Genomic DNA, 8,655 nt, shown 5'->3' on the forward strand with positions numbered 1-8,655 from the left:
CCACGCCCGGCTAATTTTTGTATTTTTAGTAGAGATGGGATTTCACCATGTTGGCCAGACTAGTCTCAAACTTCGGACCTTGTGATCTGCCTGCGTTGCCTGCCAAAGTGCTGGGATTACAGGTGTGAGCCACCACACATGGTCTCACTCTTTTATTAAAATATAAAATTCTGTTCTTGAATCATGGATGCACTACCTCCCTGGGTATATAAATAAGAGGATTTTTTTTTTTTAACGGAGTCTCGCTCTGTCGCCCAGGCTGGAGTGCAGTGGTGCCATCTCCGCTCACTGCAAGCTCTGCCTCCCGGGTTCATGCCATTCTCCTGCCTCAGCCTCCCGAGTAGCTGGGACTACAGGCGCCTGCCACTACGCCCGGCTAATTTTTGTATTTTTAGTAGAGATGGGATTTCACTGTGTTAACCAGGATGGTCTCGATCTCCTGACCTCGTGATCTGCCTGCGTTGCCTCCCAAAGTGCTGGGATTACAGGCGTGAGCCACCGCGCCTGGCCGTAAGAGGCTTATTTTTAAAGCCTTTCTTTCCATGTGTGGTTTCTGCCTCATTCAAGCTCTTGTTTGTTTGTTTGCCTGTTAGTTTTGTTCTCTAGACTTGATATAAGAAGCTTTCCTCAAATATGTGGTAATCTTTAATAATCCATTCACATTCAACAATGGGGAAAAACAGGATGGAGGATTTGCAGCTCTAGCCATGACAGAGAAACAAGAATTGGATTCAGCTTTGTGTTTTAGACAGCAATAATGTTGTAGAAAATATATGGAGTAAAACTACAGAAACGTGACTTTGAAAGAAGAGAAACACATGTGCTAAGTTCCATATTAATCCCAGCTTTCTGCCTGGGAGAACTTTCCAAACAGTAAACCAAAATTTAGCCAGGAGTGGTGGCATGCACCTGTAATCCCAGCTACTCAGGAGGCTGAGGCAGGAGAATCTCTTGAACCTGGGAGGCAGAGCTTGCAGTGAGCCGAGATTGCGCCATTGTACTCCAGCCTGGGTGACAGAGCGAGACTCCATCGCAAAAAAAAAAAAAAAAAAAAAAAGAGGAAAAAAAGAAAGGGTTAATAGAAACAAATCCAAAGATGACAAAGATTATAGAATTGGCAGCTAAGGTTTTTTGACCAGCTGTCACAAGAAATTCAAGGATTTAAAGAAAAGCATAGAAATAGTAAACAGATGGGGACTCAGCACAGAAATGAAAGTGTGAAAAAGAAAAATTAGAAATTTTAGAACTAACAGATACAATATCGGAAATTAAAACTTCACAGGATGGACTTAGGAAAATGAATAGTGCAAAGAAAGGATTAGCAAATCTGAAGGCAGGTCAATAAAAACTATCCAATTTAAAGCACACAGAAAAATACAAAAAAAATAGAGCCTTGGTGGTCTGCAGGGACATATCAAGCACTCTAAGACAAATGTAATCAGAGCCTTAGAAGGAGATATGTTGTATCAGGGCAGAAAAATATTTGAAAAAATGGTTCCAGATTTTTTCTAATTTTGATGAAAATTGGAATCCATATATCTGAGAAGCTCAAACTTCAAGCAGTATGAACAGACACCCCAGCCACATTAAAGTAGAATTACTGAGTAAAAAAAATAAATAGATTATCTTGGAAGAAGTCAGAAGAAAAGGATGCAGTACATATAGGAAAACAACAATAGGAATGACCGTGTTATTCTCACCAGAAATAACAGAACTCATAGAAAATGAAACAGCTCCTTTGAAGTTCTGAAAGAAAAAAAAATCTATTAATCAGAATTACACATCTATTGAAAATGCCATCAGAAATGAAGGTGAAATAAAGATATTTTAAATGAACAAAAGCTGAAATAATTTACTAACAGAAGATCTACATTACAAGAAATATTAAATAATTTTTCAGTATGAAGAGAAACAATGCCAGATTGTCCGTTGTTTAATGAGTTGCCTTCAAATATTTGTCAAAAATTAGCTCTCCAAGTATATGTGGGTCTATTTCTGCACTCTGTTTTCCATTAATCAATTCTCTATTATGCCAATCCCACACAAGTCTGATTATATTGCTTTGTGATAAGTATTGAATTTAGGTAGTGTTACCCTTCTAACTTTGTTCGTGTTTTTCAGAATGGCTTTGGCTCTTCTAGTTGGTTTTAATTTTCATTTTTTTCTTTCTTTCTTTTTTCCTGAGAAGCCTCTAATCTCTCATAGGTGCTTTTAATTGTCTTTTTAAAATTTTTTAATTTTTAATTTGTATTTATTTATTTTTATTATACTTTAAGTTCTAGGGTACATGTGCACAATGTGCAGGTTTGTTACATATGTATACATGTGCCATGTTGTGAATTTTAGAAACAACTTTTCAATTTATATATTTAAGAAAACCTACTGGATTTTAATTGGAACTGCATTAAATCTATGGATCAATTTGGGGAGAATTAATATGTTAATTTGCAATTCATTGTTAATATATAGGAATAAAATTGACTTTAGTACCTTGATCTTGTTGTATCCTGCAGTCTTGCTAAATTCATTTACTAGTTTCTGTAGCTTTTTTGGAGATTCCACCAGATATGTTCTAAAGTATATATACATTGTGGAGTGACTGAACCTAGATAATTAACATATGCATAATCTCACAGTGATTTTCTGTGGTGAGAATACGTCCATTATGTTAGCATTTTTAAGATGACAATATACTGGCCGGGCGCGGTGGCTCAAGCCTGTAATCCCAGCACTTTGGGAGGCTGAGGCAGGTGGATCACCTGAGGCTAGAAGTTCAAGACCAGCCTGGCCAACACATTGAAACCCCATCTCTACTAAAAATACAAAAATTAGCCGGGCATGGCAGCATGTGCCTGTAATCCCAGCTACTCGGGAGGCTGAGGGAGGAGAAACGTTTGAACCTGGGAGGCAGAGGTTGCAGTGAGCCCAGATCGCGCCACTGCACTCCAGCCTGGGTGACAGAGCGAGACTCCATCAAAAAAAAAAAAAAAAGAGAGAGAGAGAAAGTGAAAAGACAACCCACAAAATGGGAGAAAGAAATTGCAAATCTCGGCCGGGTGCGGTGGCTCAAGCCTGTAATCCCAGCACTTTGGGAGGCCGAGACGGGCGGATCACGAGATCAGGAGATCAAGACCATCCTGGCTAACACGGTGAAACCCCATCTCTACTAAAAAATACAAAAAAAAACTAGCCGGGCGTGGTGGCGGGCGCCTGTAGTCCCAGCTACTCCGGAGGCTGAGGCAGGAGAATGGCATAAACCTGGGAGGTGGAGCTTGCAGTGAGCTGAGATCCAGCCACTGCACTCCAGCCTGGGCGACAGAGCGAGACTCCGTCTCAAAAAAAAAAAAAGAAATTGCAAATCACGTATCTCATAAAAACCTACTATCCAGAATATATATAAATTACTTCTTTTAGGAAATATCTATTCAAGTCCTCTGCCCATTTAAAAAACTGGGTTATTGTCTTGCTGTTGAGCTGTTTGAGTTCCTTGTATATTTTAGATGCCGACTTCGTAGCAGATGAGTAGTTTGCAAGTGTTCTGTCTCATTCTGGAGATTGTCTCTTCATTCTGCTGATTGTTTTTTCCTTCGCTGTGCAGAAGCATTTTAGAGCTGGGCGCAGTGGCTCACACCTGTAATCCCAGCACTTTGGGAGGCTGAGGTGAGCAGCCTGCTTGAGCCCAGGAGCTCAAGACCAGCCTGGGTAACATGGCAAAACTCTGTCTTTACCAAAAAGAAATCCAAAAAACAAAACTCAGCTGGGCATAGTGGCATGCACCTGTCCTCCCAGTTACTTGGGAGGCTGTGGTGGAAAAATCACCTGAGCTGACTAAGAAAGAAGAAAAGAGAAGAATCAAATAGACACAATAAAAAGTGATAAAGGGGATATCACCACTGACCCCACAGAAATACAAACTACCATCAGATAACACTATAAACACCTCTACGCAAATAAACTAGAAAATCTAGAAGAAGGCCAGGCGCAGTGGCTCATGCCTGTAATCCCAGCACTTTGGGAGGCCGAGATGGGCAGATCACGAGGTCAGGAGATCAAGACCACCCTGGCTAACACAGTGAAACCCTGTCTCTACTAAAAATACAAGAAATTAGCCGGGCATGGTGGTGGGCGCCTGTAGTCCCAGCTACACGGGAGGCTGAGGCAGGAGAATAGCGTGAACCCAGGAGGTGGAGCTTGCGGTGAGCCGAGATGGAGCCACTGCACTCCAGCCCGGGCGACAGAGCCAGACTCCGTCTCAAAAAAAAAAAAAAAAAAAAAAAAATAGAAGAAATGGATAAATTCCCGGATACATACACCCGCCCAAGACTAAACAGGAAGAAGTCCAATTCCTGAAAAGAACAATAACAAGTTCTGAAATTGAGGCAGTAATTAAGAGCCTACCAACCAAAAAAAGCCCAGGACCAGATGGATTCACAGCCGAATTCTACCGGAGGTACAAAGAGGAGCTGGTATCATTCCTTCTAAAATTATTCCAAGCAATAGAAAAAGAGGTACTCCTCCCTCACTCTTTTTATGAGGCCAGCATTATCCTGCCACCAAAACCTGGCAGAGACACACACACACAAAATTTCAGGCCAATATCCCTGATGAAAATTGGTGCAAAAATCCTCAATAAATACTGGTAAACCAAATCCGGCAGCACATCAAAAAGCTTATCGACCATGATCAAGTCAGCTTCATCCCTGGGATGGCTGGTTCAACATATGCAAATCAATAAATGTAATCCATCACATAAACAGACCCAATGACAAAAACCACATGATTATCTCAATAGATGCAGAAAAGGCCTTCAATAAAATTCAACAGCCTTTCATGCTAAAAACACTCTATAACCTAGGTATTGATGGAATGCATCTCAAAATAATGGAAGCTATTTATAACAAGCCCACAGCCAATATCATACTGAATGGGCCAATGCTGGAAGCATTCCCTTTGAAAACCAGCACAAGATAAGGATGCCCTCTCTCACCACTCCTATTCGACATAGTATTGGAAGTTCTGGCCAGGGCAATCAGGCAGGAGCAAGAAATAAAGGGTATTCAGATAGGAAGAGAGGAAGCCAAATTATCTCTGTTTGCAGATGACATGATTTATATTTAGAAAACCCCATTGTCTCAGCCCAAAAACTCCTTAAGCTGATAAGCAACTTCAGCAAAGTCTCAGGATACAAAATCAATGTGCAAAAATCACAAGCATTCCTGTACAGCAATAATAGACAAACAGAGAGACAAATAATGAGTGAACTCCCATTCACAATTGCTATGAAGAGAATAAAATATCTAGGAATACAACTTACAAGGGATGCAAAGGACCTCTTCAAGGAGAACTACAAACCACTGCTTAAGGAAATAAGAGAGGACACAAACAAATGGAAAAAAATTCCATGCTCATGGATAGGAAGAATCAGTATCGTGAAAATGGCCATACTGCCCAAAGTAATTTATAGATTCAATGCTATTCCCATCAAGCTACCATTGACCTTCTTCACAGAATTAGAAAAAAACTACTTTAAATTTCATATGGAACAAAGAAAGAGCCCGTATAGCCAAGACAATCCTAAGCAAAAAGAACAAAGCTGGAAGCATCACACTATCTGAGTTTAAACTATACTACAAGACTACAGCAACCAAAACAGCTTGGTTCTGGTACCAAAACAGATATATAGAACAATGGAACAGAATAGAGCCTTCCCAAATAACACCACACATCTACAACCATCTGATCTTTGACAAACCTGACAGAAACAAGCAATGGGGAAAGGATTCCCTATTTAATAAATGGTGTTGGGAAAGCTGGCTAGTCATATGAAGAAAACTGAAACTGGACACCTTCCTTATACCTTATACAAAAATTAACTCGAGCTGGATTAAAGATCTAAACATAAGAACTAAAACCATAAAAACCCTAGAAGAAAACCTAGGCAATGCCATTTAGGACATAGGTGTGGGCAAAGACTTCATGACTAAAATACCAAAAGCAATGGCAACAAAAGCCAGAATTGACAAATGGGATCTAATTAAACTAAAGAGCTTCTGCACAGCAAAAGAAGCTATCATCAGAGTAAACAGACAAACCTACAGAATGAGAGAAAACTTTTGCAATTGATCCATCTGACAAAGGGCTAATATCCAGAATCTACAAAGAACTTAAACAAATTTACAGGAAAAAAAAAAAAAACACCACCAAAAAGTGGGCAAAGGATATGAACAGACACTTTTCAAAAGAAGACATTTATGCGACCAACAAACATTTGAAAAAAAGCTCATTATCACCGGTCATTAGAGAAATGCAAATCAAAACCACAATGAGATACCGCCTCACACCAATTAGAATAGCTGTCATTAAAAAGTCGGGAAACAACAGATGCTGGAGAGGATGTGGAGAAATAAGTACGCTTTTACACTGTTGGTGGGAATGTAAATTAGTTCAACCATTGTGGAAAACAGTGTGGCAATTCCTCAGGGACCTAGAACTAGAAATACCATTTGACCAGCAATCCCATTACTGGGTGTATACCCAAAGGATTATAAATCATTCTGCTATAAAGACACACGTACACATATGTTTATTGCAACACTATTCACAATAGCAAAGACTTGGAACCAATGCAAATGCCCATCAAGGATAGACTGGATAAAGGAAATGTGGCACATATACACCATAGAATACTATGCAGCCATAAAAAAGAATGAGTTCATGTCCTTTGCAGGGACATGGATGAAGCTGGAAACCATCATTCTCAGCAAATTAACACAGAAAACCCAACACCACATGTTCTCACTCATAAGTGGGAGTTGAACAATGAGAACATATGGGCACAGGGAGGGGAACATCACACACTGGGGTCTGTTGGAAATGAGGGGCAAGGGAAGGGATACATTAGAAGAAATACCTAATGTAGATGATGGGTTGATGGGTGCAGCAAACCACCATGGCACATGTATACCTATGTAACAAACCTGCACATTCTGCACATGTATCCCAGAACTTAAGTATAATAAAAAGAAAAGACACCCAGGAAGAACAAAAAATATAGAATTTACCATACTGTATGGTTAACTACATGGTATGGTCATAGTAAGGCTGAGGGAAGAAATGTAACAGTATGTCTGAATATACATTTTATATGCTTTTGAAATATTTTAGATACATACAAAAATAAAAGTAAATTTTAAAAAATCACCTGAGCCTGGAGGTCAAGGTAGCAGTGAGCTGTGATCACGCTACTGCACTCCAGCCTGGGCAACAGAGTGAGGCCCTGTCTCAAAAAAAGAAAAAAGAAAAAAGAAACTTTATAGCTTGATGTAATCCCATTTATCTATTTTTGCTTCTGTTGCCTATGCTTTGGGGGTTTCCTCAAAAAGTCCTTACCCAGGCCAGTGCCATGGAGATTTTCCCCTACGTTTTCTTTAGTAGTCTCATAATTTGGTACTTACATTTAAGTCATTAATTCATTTCGAGTTAATTTTTGTATATGGTGTGATCTGAGGGTAGGTTTAGAGTCTCAGTCCATGATTACTGGCCTGGAATATGGGATGTGGGGGTTTGCCTGGTGCTGGGCCTGGTATTGGGGTCTAAGGAAAAGTCCTATGCTTACTTCCCTCTCTTCCTCCCCAGAGGATGGCATCTCTCTCAATTCTGTGCTGCCTGGGGCTGGGGAAGGATGATGTGGGTAATTTTAAACCACCTCTGCTACCCTCGCCAATGTATAATTTCTCATTATGCTACAACCAGGTACTGCGATCTCTCACCTGGTTTCCTGAGCTCACGTGAAGATATTTTCAAGCATGAATAGTTGTTTAAATTGATGTTTCTGTGGCGGGACAATCACTGTAAAGTCCTATTTTGCTGTCTTGCTTCACTCCTATCCAGCAAAAGAGACAATCTTGAAAGCATCACAAGAGAAGTAAACTTGTCACATATAAGGGATCCTCAATAAGATTAACAGCTGATTTCTCTTCAGAAACCATGGGGGCCAGAAGGTTGGCATATTTAAAATGATGAAAGAAAAAAAACTGTCAACCAAGAATTGTATATCCAAAAAACAATTCCTTAAAAAATGTGTACTTTAATTTTTATTTCTAATAAAATGAACGCTTCACAAATTTGCATGTCATCCTTGCCCAGGGGCCATCCTAATCTTCTCTGTATCATTCCAGTTTTTAGTATATTTGCTACTGAAGCAAGGGAACCCAGAAAAACAATTCTTGAACCAATAATATTTCAAAGCCATTTCACAGAGAACAATCTCTTCAATAAATGATGCTGGGCCAACCAGATATCCAAATGCAAAAAAATAAAACTGAAGTCTTTCCTCACACTATAAACAAAAGTTAACTCAAAAGGACCGAAGACCTAAGTATAACCGTTAAGGGAATAAAACTCTTAGAGAAAACACTGGGGCAAATCCTAATGCCTCGGATTTGAAAATCGGTGCTCAGATGTCACCAAAGTCACATGCGATGTGACAACAACAATAGATAAATTTATACTTTATCAAGACTAAAAACTTTTGTGCATCAAAGAACACTGTCAGCCGGGTATGGTGGCTCATGCCTGTAATCCCAACACTTTTGGGAGGCTGAGGCAGGTGGATCACTTGAAGTCAGGAGTTTGAGACCAGCCTGGCCAACATGG

The 8,655-nt window shown here is 39.8% G+C and overlaps 1 non-coding gene across 1 annotated transcript; it reads right to left on the reverse strand.

Moving 5' to 3' along the window:
* Positions 1–8,100: 8,100 nt before the first annotated feature.
* LOC117066169 lies at positions 8,101–8,204 on the reverse strand. The gene has a single exon (XR_004430169.1). It is a non-coding gene; the product is annotated as a U6 spliceosomal RNA (small nuclear RNA).
* Between the last annotated feature and the right edge of the window lie 451 nt (positions 8,205–8,655).

Source organism: Trachypithecus francoisi, unplaced genomic scaffold (genome assembly GCF_009764315.1).
Source record: "Trachypithecus francoisi isolate TF-2019V2 unplaced genomic scaffold, Tfra_2.0 Lachesis_group2, whole genome shotgun sequence".
Lineage (NCBI taxonomy): Eukaryota > Metazoa > Chordata > Mammalia > Primates > Cercopithecidae > Trachypithecus > Trachypithecus francoisi.